The sequence below is a fragment of the Amborella trichopoda genome, chromosome 9, assembly GCF_054954075.1.
Source record: "Amborella trichopoda isolate Santa Cruz 75 chromosome 9, AtrichopodaSantaCruz75HAP2 v2.0, whole genome shotgun sequence".
In the NCBI taxonomy this organism is placed as follows: Eukaryota; Viridiplantae; Streptophyta; class Magnoliopsida; order Amborellales; family Amborellaceae; genus Amborella; species Amborella trichopoda.
Genome location: NC_142344.1, coordinates 8,899,162 through 8,916,633, shown reverse-complemented (window position 1 = coordinate 8,916,633; position 17,472 = coordinate 8,899,162).

Genomic DNA, 17,472 nt, shown 5'->3' with positions numbered 1-17,472 from the left:
ATTAATCCATATGGAATTGACATACGAGATGAAAGTGCAGAGAATTCGTGTGTCTAATTTAGGTCACCATATGGGAATGGTGGTTCCTCTAGCGAGAGGGAGGTAAAGCCTCCTCTGCATAAGATGTGATTTCCTCTTAGAGAAGAAAGCTTCATTTGAACAAAAATATTGTGATGGTGCCTCTTTTGGACTCTCGAAGATAAGATGCGATTTTTTCCTAGAGAAAAAAGCTTCTTTTGAACAGAAACATTGTGATGGTGCCTCTTTTATACTCTCGAAGATTGAGATGATTGTTTATTGTTGAGAAGCGGTTCTCATGGAGATTTTAAGTGATTTTCCCTTTTAGTGAGGTAAAGTTTCATTTGTTCTCAAAGTTGTTCTCTTCTTAGAAAGTGGCCTATGAAATAGAGATGACAGATCGGCAGTGGTACCATTTGCGATAGCAGGTTTAAATGGGTTTGCTTGACTTGGGGTTTTTTGTCGATGTTTGTTCTAAAATCTTTGTTGTAACTTTTATTGGTATAGTGGATTTCTGTTTGTTGTGCCCATAGATGTAGCCCTTTTGGGGTGAACCACTTAAATCTTTGTGTTCTTATTGTATGTGTTTCATGATTTATTTATCAAATATTGACCCATCAGGTTTAGAGCTTATGTCTTTTAAAGAAGAAAGTTTCCTTTAGATAGAAACATTGTGATGGTGCTTCTTTTGGACTCTCAAAGATTGAGGGCTTGTTTCTTGCAGAGAAACGGTTCTCATGAAGATTTTGGATTATTTGCCCTTTCAGGGAGATAAAGTCTTATTTGCTCTCAAAGTTATTCTCTTCTTAGAAAGTGGCTTATGGAATAGAGATGAGAGATCAGCAATGGTGCCGTTTGGGAGAGCAGGTTTAAGGGGTTTGCTTGATTTACGGTTTTTTGTCCAGATTTGTTCCAAAATCTTTGATGTAACTTTCATTGGTATAGTGGATTTCTGTTTGTTGTACCCATGAATGCACCCCTTTTGGGGTGAACCTCGTAAATCTTTGTGTTCTTGTTATATGTGTTTTATGATTTATTTATTTCTCGTACTTTATTTGCTAAATATTGACCCATTGAGTTTAGAGCTTCCGTGCACAACACTTGGTATCAGAGCCTGGTAGCCTGGTTTGGGTTTTTGGTATGGCGGTAAAGGTTTCGAATGTAATGTTCGAGGTGAAAATTTTGATGGCAAACACTATTTTTCAGCAAAAATGATGAAAAAAATTTATTTGGCAAAAGATAAAGAATTTGTGAAGCTATCCAATGGATGTTGGATTTGGTGCTATCCAAAATCAGGAAATCTCATATTTTGTGGGATTGATTATGATTGATCCATATTATGTGGGATTGACATATTTTCTTATTTTGTGGGAATGAGATATTCCCATATTTTGTGAGATTGAGATTGATATTGATAAGTTTCCTAAATGAAATAGAAATCCAAAAAGATTATGACTCTTGGATTTATCTCTTAATCTTTTGAGATATATGTTATATCAATATGAATTTTTCTATTTTGTGCGGATACCTAATTATATATATGGGATGAAAGTACAGACAATTCATGACTCTAATTTGAGTCACCATATGAGAATGGTGGTTCCTCTAGAGAGCGAGGGAGGTAGAGTCTCATGTGCATAAGATGAGATTTCTTCCTAGAGAACAAAACTTCCTTTAGACATAAACATTGTGATGATGCATCTTTTGGATGCTCGAAGATTGAAAGACTTGTTTCTTGTAGAGAAGTGGTTCACATGGAGATTTTGGGTTATTTCCCTTTTTATTTGCTTTCAAAGTTGTTCTCTTTTTAAAAAGTGACCTACGAAATAGAGATGAGAGATCGACAGTAGTGCCGTTTGGGAGAGCATGTTTAAAGAAGCTTGTTTGACTTGGAGTTTTTTTGGCCTCTTTGATATAACTTTAATTGGTATAATGGATTTTTGTTTGCCGTGTCTATAGATATAGCCCTCTTGGGTAAACCACATAAATATTTATACCCTTATTGTATGTGTTTCATGATTTATTTCTCACACTTTATTTGTCAAATATTGACTCATCGGATTTAAAGCTTCTATGCAGAACACTTTGTTCACTTGCTTTCCTCAAAGTCTCTTTATTCCTAATTCTTGTATTCTCTCTCCTACGTCAATAATAATGTACGGTCTCTCTATTATCTCTTGCTTAACATTTATAATAAATACATATTCCCCCTCTCTTTATATATACATGTCCCATCTCTTTACTGACATTTATAATAAATATGTATTCCTCCTCTCTCTATATATGCATGTCCCATCTCTAATAAATATGTATTCCCCCTCTCTCTATATATGCATGTCCCATCTCTACATAAATATGTATTCCCCCTCTCTCCATATATGCATGTCCCATCTCTTAATAAATATGTATTCCCCCTCTCTCTATATATGCATGTCCCATCTCTTAATAAATATGTATTCCCCTTCTCTCTATATATGCATGTCCCATCTCTTAATAAATATGTATTCCCCCTCTCTCTATATATGCATGTCCCATCTCTTTCCCCAAACTGACATTTATAATAAATATGTATTCTCCGTCTTTATATATATATGTCCCATCTTTTTCCCCAAACTTATCATTTGTCTCTATCTTCTCTCTTAAATGATTCATTGTTTTTTGGATTTTTTCTTTTTTAGGCACATTCTCTCTCCCTCACTACTTGCTTTATACTGGTGGTGTTTTTTGCTTTGCTCATAGTTTTTAGTAACATTTGTCCAAATAAAGAATCAAACGGTCTGATGCCATATTTCTACAGTATTAATCCTCAAAAACCTATGGTTATCATGAGGATGTAAGCAACAAAAGAAACTTTTTCTAATTTTTTCTATTTTACAAAGCTAATAGTTTTATAGTATTAATCCAAAAAAAACTTGTGGTAATCATGAAGACATGAGAAACAAAATAAACTTCTATTACGGTATTAATCAAGAACTAAAATTTGGATTTTTAAATTTTGAAAATGTTCAAGGATGCAAAAATGCAATTTTTGGACTTTGAAACTCCAAGATTTCAATTTTCAAATAAATTTTGTATTTTCAAAATCTAAAATTGTGGGGATGCAAAAATGCAATTTTGGGAATTTTAAAATAAAAAAAATTCAATTTTCAATAAGTATAATTTTCTCAAAATCCAAAATTAATATTACATTACTAAAACAATTTTTTTTAAAAATAAAAACCTCTTGCAGACTTGAAGGTTCTAAGGTTGCTCTCCTCATGTCTCTTTACTCTTCGCTCCTGTATTCTCGACTTTGTTCTCTGGCTCTCCTCATATCTCTTTACTCTTCGCTCTTGTATTCTTTCCCCAATGGCAATAGTAGAAATTACAGAATCTGTATATTGCAGCCCAAAAACAAAAACTATAAATTATTGACACACAATACAGTTCTTAAAAAAACCCCTATAAATCACATCCCCATCGTTTTAAGCCAAAAAAAGAAACAAAAAACATCTAAAAATTCAATTACAAAAACACGAAAATAAATAAATAAATAACACCAATCAAAGTCTCTTGCTCTCCTCAAAGTCTCTTAGCAACCTTTGTTCTCTTGCTCTCCTCAAAGTCTCTTTACTCCTAGTTCTTGTATTCTCTCTTTATTCCTAGTTCTTGTATTCTCTCTCCTATGCCAATAGTCTCTCTTATTCCAATAGTAATGTATAGTCTCTCTACTATCTCTCACTTTCTTTCTTTCATTTTCTTTTTCATTCAAGAAATGATTCGCTTGTCTCCCTCTTGTTCTTTATATGGCAATGCCTATGTTCTTCTGTCTTGTAACGCTTCGTTTTCTTCAAAGCCCCCTCCTGCCAAATTTTCATACGTTGAAAAAACGGTTGGCTTCTCTCGCTTGTTTCTTGCTAGCAATTCTTTGTTATATTTCTTGTTTCTTGCTAGCAATTCTTAGTAGTTTTGCTAACAGTAATGTCCATATTCTTCTTCTCTCTTTTGACCCTTCGTTTTCTTCACAAGCATCCTCAAATCCTGCTTGACATCTCGAGCCGTTCATCGTTTTCTTTTTTTTTCTTTTTTTTGACACTTGTCAAGTAGATAACCTTTCGAAACCTCTGGTTAGTAATGTATCAGTAGATATGGTTTTAGAACGGGAGTGACATCGGACATAGAAGGAGGGGTGGGTGACATGAGAGATGGGAAAATGTTAGGAATGTATTAGTAGGTATGGTTTTAGAATGGGAGTGACATCGGACATAGAAGAAGGGGTGTGTGACATGAGAGATGGGAAAATTTTAGGAGTTGCACCTTTTTAAAATTTAAGAGAGATAAATTTGGAACTCAAAAGAGTAAAAAAGGATAGTGAGATATTTTAGGAAAATAAAAGCTTTTCAATAGATCTATAAAGTACCGTAATGCTTAGCATAGTCATTAAAGTACTGTAATGTGATAGTCATTACGGTAATACGACTACTATGAAGGCTATTTTGATTAAAAAAATCAACTTTCATAAACTTTGTCCGTACCATTTTTCTTCAATTTTGATATTTTTTTACCAAAATAGTCTTCACCGTAGTCGTATTACTGTAATGACTACCGCATTACATTACTTTAAGTGTTGCAATGACCAGGCTAAGCATTACGATACTTGAAATTCCAGTAATTTTCCAATAGTATTTTAAGACTTATGGTCTTTTAAGTACCGTAATGACCAAGCTTAGCATTACGATACTTTAAATATTGTATTACTCAAATTTCTAGGTATTTCGGTACTTTAAAGACTGTAAACGCGTCGTAATGCTCAAAATTCAAATTGGTTGAAATGCTACAAAGTACATTTGAAATATGTTAAAAAAAAAAAAGAAAAGGGAAAGACTTCTTACCTCAAAGGAGAAGTTCGATGAGATGTGGCAAATGGAGAAAGAGACCTAGTGAGTATTACGGTCTTTAAAGTACCGTAATACATAGCCTAGTCGTTACTATACTTAAAGTATCGTAATGCAGTAGTCATGAAGGTAATACGACTATCGAGAACGTAATGCATAGCCTAGTCGTTATTGTACTTAAAGTATCATAATGCAATAGTCATTAAGGTAATATGACCACCGAGAATGCTATTTGATAAAAAAAAAAAGCTAAAATTGAAAAAAAAAAAAAAAGTGTGGACGAAGTTTACGAAAGTTGAAGGTTTTTTTCTAATTAAACAAAAATTTAAATATATTTATGATAATTTTTCATTATTGTTCAATGCTTTTAAGGTATCCATATACTAATTACAACTCAAAACTTTTGGCTATGTGTATTTTTTACTCAATCTTTTGTTTCCAACTTTTTCGAATAAAACCGAATTATTACCGGTATGTCAAATTACCGATATATTGATATTCTGACACTCGCTTCCTACGAATGGAAGTACATAAAAAGTCCTTTTTAGAGCAAAGTGTTAGCGAGGAGGGAGGGAAAACATTAAAAGCAAGAAAAATTAGTTAACGAATGGAAGTACATCAAAAGTACTTTTTTGAGCGAAGTGTTAAAGAGGAGGGAGGGAGGGAAGGAGACCATAAAAAGCAAGAAAAATTATTTAAGTAATTTTATATTCGGGTGTAAAACTCATTTCATACATAACATCGAGATACAATTCCTTACAAAACCAAATTATGATTCTCATGTAACCCACTTTCCATCTTTTATTCCATACCAAACCAAGAGTCATCGGATGAAAAATCTCCCAATCTAACTCTAACAAAATCTCTGGATATAACTCAAACAGCTGACAGTGTTCCATGGAATCAACAAAGCCTTGATATAACTCAACAGCTGACAGTGTTCCATGGAATCAACAAAGCCTTGATATAACTCAACAGCTGACAGTGTTCCATGGAATCAACAAAGCCTTAGGCGAAAAATCTCCTAAGCTCACTCAAACAGCTGACAGTGTTCCATGGAGGAATCAACAAAGCCTTAGGCGAAAAATCTCCTAAGCTCACTCCAACAGCTGACAGTGTTCCATGGAATCAACAAAGCCTTAGGCCAAAAATCTCCTAAGCTCACTCAAACAGTTGACAGTGTTCCATGGAATCAACAAAGCCTTAGGCGAAAAATCTCCTAAGCTCACTCAAACAGCTGACAGTGTTCCATGGAATCAACAAAGCCTTAGGCCAAAAATCTCCTAAGCTCACTCAAACAGCTGACAGTGTTCCGTGGAATCAACAGAGCCTTAGGCCAAAAATCTCCTAAGCTCACTCAAACAGCTGACAGTGTTCCATGGAATCAACAAAGCCTTAGGCCAAAAATCTCCTAAGCTCACTCAAACTGCTGACCGTGTTCCATGGAATCAACAAAGCCTTCGGCCAAAAATCTCCTAAGCTCAATATGTGTGAGAGAGTACGAAGATTGAGAGAGTAGGAAGATCTCTGAAGAGCTGAGACTCCTTTAGCGACAGTGACTGCACATCAAAATCTTGCACGATACCATTACCATTTTGTGTAATTTAGCCTCTCTCCTATACGGTCCACGACAACCTTCTTATGGTGGACGAAACAAAGGAATTGCCAAGTTGAACTATCGAAACCCAAGTCCCAAGTGATTCATTTATTTTTTTTAGTTGGTTTTTTTGTGCCTAACTCACTGAGATTCCATCCAGTAAAAGGGAAGAATTATAAATCTTCAAAATAATCGATAAAAATATTGCAAATAGAGCCCTTGCGATGGCCATAAGTTCCCCAAGAATGCTCGTTCCAAGTTCGAAGTACCATTTGTACAAATAAGAATCCCCTTCCTTATTTGATTTCTTCTTCATATAGGAGATGAGTACCAAGAAGACAGATAGCCTTGGACATTTCAAGAAGAGGTAGCTTATGAGGGATGTGGAGGGGAGGGGTTTAGAGAAGAAGGGCAGCGTGAGAAGGGTTTGTGCCAGAAGAAGAGAGAGTGAAATATGAAAACATGAGTCATGGGAATAAACTTATTCATAGGGAAAGGCTGTTGAAGATATAGATAAGAAGATAAAGAAAATACGGAATATTTCTTATATCTTCCCAAGTTAAATTTAATGAGGATTCCTATCAATCTACTACCTCTCCTCTGGATCCAATTCTATTTCATCTCTCTTCCCTATAAACGAGGAACTCAAAGAATGTCGACGTTAGGTTATTTAATGCCAAAAGACTATGTTCGTAAGGGAGCATAGAGTCTATCTATTCCCAAGGGTAGAACCTAATTTATGAGTGCTTTTAGGGCCCCAAATTTTGGGATACAACATCTTCATTTTCCAGATTGAATAGATCTAAGTATCAGACAACTCAAAATCCTTTTCTTTTTGTTTTTCTTTTGAAAATAATGATCTAGGGATTCCAGTTCCCAAAATATCTGATAAAAAAATAAATAAAACTCCTAATAAGGTCTTATACCCGAGTAAATAAATATATACCATGCTCCTGCAGAACCATAGTGTACATGCTAATCTTTAATTTCCCCATTTTTACATTAGGGAAAGGTCTATATACTTCCCCTAAAGCATAAAAAATATATACTTCCCCATCCAGGAATCCAATTTAGATCAAGTGAGCCACTGACCGTTTGATTTAGATCCAACGCTTAGATTGTTTTATTTTTAGTTTTTTCTCCAAATTGTATGAACGTGAAATTTCGTACGTACCATCTTCTCAATGGGGCACGCCTAAAAAAATATTAAATTTTTTTAATAAAATATAATAACAAAAATACCCATTGAATCTTTCATGGGATTTGATCATTTATTTTATTGAGAATATTTATTTTATATTTTTTACAAGTGCAAGTTTAAGAGAGGAGTGGACACCCAAATTTTAGTGTCAAAATATTTTGTAAAAGAAATTAAAAATAAAATAGTGTAGAGATATGACATTGTGATTGGTGCCATCTCAGCCGTCCATTCAACATGGACTGTTGAATAGAGGGAAGTATATAAGTTTTATGTAGCAAGAGAAGCATAGAAAGCTTGCGTTTTATATTATGGGTGCGGTTTGTATAGAGCTGAGGTCCTAAACAATCAAAATAAAGCATACCTTCAAATAGTATCAAGAAATGTGATTTCAATATTGGAAATCTTTTTGAGCCCTAAAGTATATTTTCTTCTATAATTATAAAATTTAAAGCTTCAAAAATAGTGTATATCAAGCAAATCTATGAAAACTTGAAAATTTTGAAAATTAACGGTCCAAAAATTCATTACAAGATGCACTATGTCCTAAACTTGAAATCCATTTTTTTTCTCATGTCCATGCATCTTGATGTCGAGATGATTAATTTGAAGATATTTGAGCATCAAAACAACCTCTTCATAAAATTTTTGAGGTGAGCTCTAATTTGATTGTTTAGAGCCTCGGCTCTATATAAACTTTTTCCTTTATCCCGTAACAGCCACATTACTCCGTTTTAGCTGCCCGACAGTTAGATCATTATAATGAACATTATAACATTTCTACAAGAAGAGGGATAGGCTTGAGTAATTGTTATTTGAATTATTATTTTTTGACCAAAGAGTAATTGTTATTTGAATTGAAGGTAAATTTGCCATCTCAAATTTGTTACGTCTGATCTTGGACATGACCCCTTGTGGTCACCTAAACCTATATAAGGACTTTCGTGGCCGGTATACACCATCTCCATGCTACTCTCTCTTTGCTACTTCCAACCATTGTTATCAAATTTGTTTTGTTTTGGCTAAAGAGCTTGAAGCCTTCAGATTTTAAACATAAATCAAAGCGAAGAGATGTGTGGTGCTGCCGCTTCAGTCTGCTTCGAGTCCGCTTTGGCTGAAGCATCAAGCTGCTTTGGTTAGAAAAGAAATACCTATATAAAAGTTTTTTAAAAAAAAATTATTTTTTTAAAATTTTTATTTTTTTCATTATTTTTATATATTTTATAAATAAATATCTAATTTATTTATATTTTAAAAAAAAGTTTGAAGTTTTCTCCCGAATCGACCGACATACTGAATTGTTTCATTTTTGTCACCAAACAGAAAAAGACTCTGAGGCGAATATGACAATATTGCTACTGATAGATAATAGAGTAGATGAAGGGAAAACTTCCACATGTATTTTGAGACGGGCAAGCTTTCTATGCTTCTCCTACAGCATAGAAGTTCTATCCTCCCCCTTATCCAACCGTCCATTCTGAATGGAGGGTTAAGATTGACACAATCACAATGTCACGTCTTTACACTATTTTATTTTTAATTTTTTTATAAACTATTTTGATGCCAAATTTTGGACGTCCAATCTTCTATTAAACTCTCACTAGCAATAAATATAAAAACAATATTTTTAATAAATAAAATGACTAAAATACCCCTGAAAGTTTCAAAGATATTTTGGTCATTATATTTTATAAAAAATTTATTTTTAATATTTTTTATAGGTGAGCCCCAATGAGAAGATGGCACGTACTGAATTTCATATTCATACAATTTGCATAAAAAAACTAAAAATAAAATACTTGAGACTTCGGATCTAAGATCAAACGGTGAATGGTACTCTTGATCAAAATTGGACGATTGGATGGTAGGGGGAGGATAAAACTTCTATGCTGTAGGGGAAGCATAGAAACCTTTTCCTTTTGAGAGAGCAGAGTGTCAGGGATTTTTTAGAAAGAGAAAGAATTATTTTGCTATACATCAGGTTAAGCAAAAATTTTGAGCATTTATGCTTCTCACCCTCAAGCACAAGTAGAAAAACATAAATTAGATTTTTAAAAATTAAAATGATACAAACAACCCAAAAACTCCACATTATAGTTCACCAAAAATGCTATCAAACCAACCATATAGGATGGTCCGTAGAATTCCCCAGTATTTCAATTTAATTTTTTATTCCCATTGGGTTGAGCTTCTATTTGTGCAACCAAATGTCACGCACCTATAAAAATATCGAAACAACAATTTTGTAAAAAAATAAAATGATTAAAATATCACTAAAACTTTGGGATGGATTTTGGTCAGGGTATTATTTTTTTTGAATTATTTTTTATATTTTTTTACTTATGCACCCCATTGTGCACACGCCCTCTAGCTTTCTTCTTGTTGTGATTTTGGAAAAAAAACTTAAATATATTTGAAGGTTTGTGTTACATTTTCAAAATGACAAAACAATCTTAAAAAATGAGAAAATCCACATTTCCCATTTTTAGACGTTTAACTCTTCCATGGTGGGGAGTAGAAGAGTGTATTTCTTGTTTTTTAGAAATGCCGACTTCCCTTTACTGTAGCATTTCCAGTTCTCAAATTAGAAATTACTGTAGTGAATTGGAAATTTTCCATTCAGAAAAAAATATCAAATTGCAAGAAAATCAGATTCCCTTTGAATAGACAAAGTTGTTGGAAAATTTGATACCCAAATTCTCCACAATGCCCCGAAACCCGTCATGGAGCGACTGGGGAAAGGTTCACTGGTTGTGAAACCAAATTGTTGCCCTATATTCTAAGCTCACGACTAGGTGGTCAGGGTGATAGGGTATTACAACATGACATCTTGAAGATTGGACTAGGGATAAAAGATAACTTGCAGTTAAAATACTAAATTTGATAACACTATCTTTTACCAAGCTCGTTGAGAAAGAGAGAGAAAATGTGTGTATAAATTTGATAATTAAAAAGATGGGGGAGAGAGAAAGACTAAATTTGTTCTAAATAGGTTGACCTCCATATTTACCTTATAACACTCTTTCACAATAGTGGTAGCACCCCCATACTTTAATCATCACATTATGGTGTTCATTTCTATTGGCACCACTCCCATTAACTCTTTCAAAAAAACTAACTCCTAAACTATTTGAAAAAATAGGTAAGAGCTTTTCTTCCCATTGAATTACCTATATATATATATATATATATATATATATATATATATATGTTTCTGTCAATTGGAAGTTTCAGTACCAGAAGCTAAAATTTCAACCAACAAGAAGTGCACACTCCCCCTCCCCCCCAACCGACATAAAATCATAAGCTTTCCAAAGAATGAGTGAACTTTGGCCCCCACATAAAAACCCAAGCTTTTCAAATAATGACAAGTATGCACTTCTCTTGTTAGCTCACCCTCATTTTTCAGTTTTGTTCTTTTAAAGTGATCATATCGAGATGAAAGTTTGATGGTAAGTTAAACTCATTGGTACTTATTTATCAAAAATATAAAAAGTAATTTGAAAACAAAAAGTGACCGACTTAACAATTTTGGGTACTTTGTTCATATTATTTACCAATTTTTAATTCTTTTACAAGTGTGTGTAGTTGAGAAAACCAAAATTTTGGCCCAATACAATGTATAGAAAAAAATAAAACTGAAATACTCAAGCATGCTCACAAAACCAACCAATTAATTATCAGATCTCTGGATTTGTAACTTCTAGGTTTATCAAACACAATTTTCCATAATCCCGTGCAGTTTGATGCATGAATTGTCTTGAAACTTGTCCGAGTATGAGTGTTTTCAAATTCGGCTGAGTCTACTCGAACTCAGTCTAATTACTCGGCATCGACTTTGTGCTGCGGCGAGTATCCTCAAGTACCTCGGTACTCATCCTTTTTCAAAAAAAAAGTGTCCCCCGGTCAACCCAAATTTTAAATTTTTTTATTATTATTATTTTCTTTTGTTAGTAGGGAAGTGCCTTAAAGTTTGGGGTATTGCACTACTAATGAAAAAATTAAATAAAAATTAAAATTTGGGTTGATTAAGGGGTAATTTTGAAAAAAATAAAAAAAAGTCGGACGTTCTTTATAATTTCCACCTATAAGAGGAGCATTTTGTATTTGACCGGTATTTTTTTTTTTTTTTGAAATATGCCATGCTCATGCAAGTCCATTTGGACTTGCCGAAGTTACTTGCCTCGGGCCTGGACTGAGAACTTCCCCCGATGTGAGTCTAAAACATATCATCAAATACAATATTTTCCAGATCCAAATATCAAATCTTTAGCTTTCAGACTCCCCAACTTCCCAATTCCAGCTTCCAGTTGTCCAAGTGGCTCTTAAGGTGGGCAAAGAGGAACTTTTGGCCCTTATTATGGAGAATTGAGGGGAATGAGGGTGGAGACTGTTCATCCTCCCCTCTATTAAACGTACGAAACCATAGTGTAAAGTTTAAAGTTGTTAACACAACAAACTAAAACATCAAATTAATTCTTAACATTTAACACAAATCATGAATTTAATAAACTGTTCACAATAAATAGACGCACCCCAAAATGTTTATCTACCTGATTTCGGTATAGCACGTCGCTTAAGAGGTACGGCCGAGCATAAACAAATATTGCAGATTTAGAATTCATAATAGCCCAACTCTTTTACTCGGGCACAAAGCGGATTAGAAAAAAGTTTTAAGTCTTCATCCTTTTTAAATCAAATAAAAAATACTGAAAAATACAAAGTTTTTCCATATAAGTAGCACATGTACAGCTCCTATGGACTGCTGAGCCCATGAATTTGATTAACGAAATACAATTCCAAGAAACTTGAAGAAAAAGAAAAAGGAAAGTGACGGACCAAAGAATCCTTTATCTTCTTAACATTCTCCAAACTACCCCCAAACTGACTCTCTCTCAAAGCTCTTCAGGAATGCTTTGCAGAGCAGGCCTCCAACCACGGCTGCTCTGAACTTTCCTCATCGATCGCCTCTTCACCGTAGAAAGAAGCTCCTCTAGGGCAGCCTGCTTGTTCTTGCATGCCAGCATCTGCCTCAATTGTTGCTTCGTGACCGTGATCTTAACGCGCACCATCCCCGTCGAGCTCTGAAGCCTATTGGAGTTCTCTCTGAGATCAAATCTCACCGACTTGTTGGCCCGTGCTCTCGACGACGTTGAAGAGTTCAAGAATTCTCTCTCTTGGGTGCCCTCCATTTCCATCTCTTCTTCACCTGTCTCTCCAAATTTTTTAGAGTCTCTATTTTTTCTCTCTAAAGACTATGGAGTTTTCTCTCAGCTTTGATCTCTCTCTAAAAGACTTTGGACGTCTGTAAAGACTTTGTAGTGTTGTAGTTTGAGATTAGGACCTCCCTTCCTTTATGTAGTGGAGATTGCTTGCACATTGACATAGATTCATTGTTCTTGTATGGTGTATGGACAGAGAATAAAATAAATGGGGGGCTTCCACCGCCACCTCACATGCAAAGCAGCGGTTATTTCGTGGTGTCACATGATGCCTAGACAGACAAGAGGAATCCCTGGTTATGAACAAAATTCCCCTAGAAAATGAGATAATAACTGGTGTATCCTCAGTCATTTTGAAAGAGAGAAATTTAATAAATTATTCACCATAAATTAAATAATTTAAATCTTTATCTATATCCTTTTATTTAATTTCCAAACACCCATAAAAATATACATGGTCCTGAGTTTTGTAAAATGTTAAATAGTTAATCTCTTGTGAGTATTTTGATAAATTTTCCTGTTGAATATGATAAAAAGACCATACCATTCTTCTAATTGTTTTTTTTTTTTTGAAGGTTAATTATAAATTTTATTAGATAAAGGAGGAAAGCTCCAAAATTTCAAAAAAAACATAGAGAGGAAGAAAGAATAATACAAGAAATACTTCTCACTTCCGGAGATGATCTACCTGATTTCTAAATGCAACATAAAACTTTGCTTTGAAGAATGAAACACTGCCCGAGATCCAGACTAAACCACACCAAATACTTTTAGAGACATCCACCACAAAACCTTAACTACCCACCCAAACTTCTCAATTAGACACTCTATACACCTTTTCCTTCTGCAATGACCTTAGGGGTGGGGGTTAGGTTGTCGAATAACCTACATTCCCAATTAAACAACCAGAAAAACGTAAATAGGAGGGTGGCAGCGGCTCATTCTTCAAAATTTTATGCCCTTTTCTTTAAACACTTTACAAAAAAATTTCCTTGGACTTTCTTTTGTCATTTTTAACTTTTAAGGAAACTATCTCCATAATCCCTATTTTCAATTTTGATTTCTTTCTAAACACAAAATTTCAAAACCTATTTTCTAACCCTTAAATAACTTTATTTATATTTATTCCAATTTTTAACCCAAACAAATTAAAAAAATACATATTTTTTCTAAATCTAAACCATTTGAAAGTTAGCGTGGGTTTGGAAGGTAATCCTCATCCCGGTCGCATAGGTTTTTAAAGAGAAAAAACATTTTTAGAGAGAGAAATACAAAAAACAGTCCCTTCTCCCATCATCCTAGGCCATCGTCTCTCTCTTTCTCCACATATGAGTTTCCCTCTTGTTCGAAATGGTAGGTTAAAATGGGTGTGGTTCGGTCTGAAAGCGAGAGATTTCCAGATTTGAATTTTGTTTGAGCTGGGAGTGGAACATATCACGTCCCCTGTGGTAGAGAGAGAAAATAAAGAAGCCTGGGTCCTTTTGGAAGCTGTATTTGGAGTTTTTGTGAGAGTAAGCGAAATGGGTTTTTGTGAAAAATTGGGGTTTCAGTAGAGAGAGAATGTTTAGGTAGAGAGAGAACAAAATGGGCTCTAGAGAGAAGATGGTGGGGTCTCTAAAGAGGTGAAGATAAGGATAAGTAAGAAACGGCTTGAGGAGCTCCTGGGAAAGATAGAGCTTCATGGCATGTACGTTGATCAGATGAGAGCAGCTCATGAACACAAACGGTGATAAACACAGGGGCTGGAGGCCTGTGCTTCAGAGTATACCTGAAGGTGAATCATGTTTGAAAGTTAGCATGGGTTTGGGAGGTTAATCAGGGGAGAGAAAGGGAATCATGTCAAGAGAGAGGGTTTAGAAACAATGTTTTTTTAAAATTAATTTGGGTCAAAAAAATTAGTAAAAAATAAATAAAATATGTCTAAAGGGTTAGAAGATATAATAGAGTGAATTTTTATGTAGTAAGATAGGCTTTGCAACTTTAGGTCAATGGGAAAATGAAAGTTGAAAATGAGTTCAATAGAGATATTTTCTCTAAATTTTAACTATCAAACTATGGCACCCGACCTTTCTTTTGTCATTTTTAGAGGGATTGAAGAAGGGTGTTGTAGTTAAATCAGATGTCAATATGAGAGGAAGTTCTTCTTTTAGAAATAGTGAATATAAATGTCCATTGAAAGAAGCATATTAATGTGCTACAACGTGATGTTTTGAGTTACAGTCTTCTCTGTTGATCTACAAAAAAAAAAAAAGATTACATACTATTCGACCATTTATCTTTATTACAATGAGATCACATTTACTTCCAACCATTAGATGCCTAATTTGATGGCTTGGGGTGTATCACAAGAATTATTTTTTAAAAACAAATTGATTCTAGTCAATGACACAATTACAACTACGCAATCTGAAATATGATGGACAAGAGGAATTATTACCTCTTTATATCAAAAATAAATTATCTCCCTTTATACCTTCAAAACAAAAAAAAAAAGGTGTGGTTTCTATAACATTACAACCTTAAAAAATCCAATTAAGGCGCACCTCCAAATTTTATTATAACATGTAATTTTGTTGTAAAAAATTATTCGGATTATCTTAAAATCTATTTTCATTTCTAACTAGAAAATTTTAAAATCCAAATATTGTTAAAATCAAGTCGATCTATAAACACATGAAAATATTGAAAATGGATGGTCTAGATAATGTGTTGCAAGATGCACTATTTCTAAGACTCAAAAAAAAAATCATATTCATACATCTCAATTTCGAGATGATCGATTAAAAAAAATTTCAATATTAAAATAACCATCCCGAAACATTTTTGAGGTGCATCTATAATTCTACATTTTAAAATTGGAACCTTATATAAACTTTTTCCTCCTAAAAAAATACACGCAGCTATTTCGATATTAGCTCAAAGGTCAACTTTATAAATATGAGGGCATAACATGATTTATTTAGTATTTCCTTAAAAATAATAAATAATAAATAATAAATAATGAAAGGAAAGAAGAATAATGTAGCGGGTGAGAGAAGGAGCCAGTGGGGCGGGATGAGGAAACGCGCTCCAATCCAAAGAGAGAGAACCTCTCATCAATTTTCTCACGAGCGTTGAGTGCATCTCTCTCATCATTAAATATTAATTACTTTGCTTTCTTATAACCGTTAACAAACTGCAGGAATTTCACACTATAATATAATAACTAAATCCTTCAAATAAGTATAAACATCTATTTATTATTTCTTAGGTGCCAGAATAATCATCTATATTATATTTAGTTGGGAAGGCTAGTTATCAAGTGTTGTTTTGAATAGCTATAGGTAGCCATGTTTTTCAATTCATATATATATATATATATATATATCAAAATTGTTATTAATGTAATGGGATGAGGGTCAATTCCCTCAATCTAACGCGTAAATTGCAGCTCATAGACATCAATGCAATGCAATCAAAAGATTGGACTTTGTGGATTTCTAACAAATAATGGTCTACCAGGTACATACTCCACCACCAACTCTTCAAAACAATATATTAAGGTGGTATCTCACCACCACCATCATCAACGCTTTTTTTCAATTATTTGGGTAGGTTATATGAATTTTGGCCCGTTATTCTGCTCTTATTCTGGGTCATATTCGGGTATAAGTCTATACCCAGGCATAAGTCCACATATCTTTTCTCGCTACTTTCAACTATGTTCTTTTAAGTATTACCCTTTGCGTTTTTTTAGCCTTCTATTTGAATTATTTTAAGTCTACCTTTTGCTCTTTTTTAGATTTCCACTTGAATTATTTTAAGCCTACATTTTGCCCTTTTTTAACCTTCCACTTGAATTAACTCGGACCTCCTAATATCTGTTGTATTGTCTTGTCCAATGTGGTCAGATTTTCTTCAGGGTATTCTTCAGTTTTGTGAGAAAAATTAAGCAATTCAAATTCGCTTCAGAGTCTTTTTCACTTTGGTAAAAAAAATGAAGCAATTCGGTGTTTTGGCCAATTCGGGAGAAAACTTAGAACTTTTTTAAAAAGATTTAATATAAATAAATTTGATATTTATATATATATATATATATATATATATATATATATATATATATATATATATATATATATATATATATATATATATATATATATATTTAAAAATAATGAAAAAAAACTAAAAATATAATTTTTAAAAAATAGAAAAATTAAAAATACTTTTATATAGATATTTCTTTGTTTAGGCCGAAGAAGCCGAAGCTTCGGCCAAATCAGCCCATAGTAAACCAGAATCTTACCGAAGCGGCAGCACCAGACCTCACTTCACTTTGGTCTTGGCCTATAGGTGCTGCCTCAGTTCAGTTTGGTCTAGGCCTATAATCCATCACTTTGGTCTAGGCCTCTAGGTGCTGCCTCCCTTCACTTTGGTCTAGGCCTATAATCCAAAAGCTTCGACTTAAAATCTAAAGCAAATTTCCATCTATCTTCCCCTACCCTTCCCCATTCTCTCTCTCTCTTTGGTACGTTAACTTCGATATGTTAGATGTGGGAATGGAGGGTAAGACATTGTGAGGCA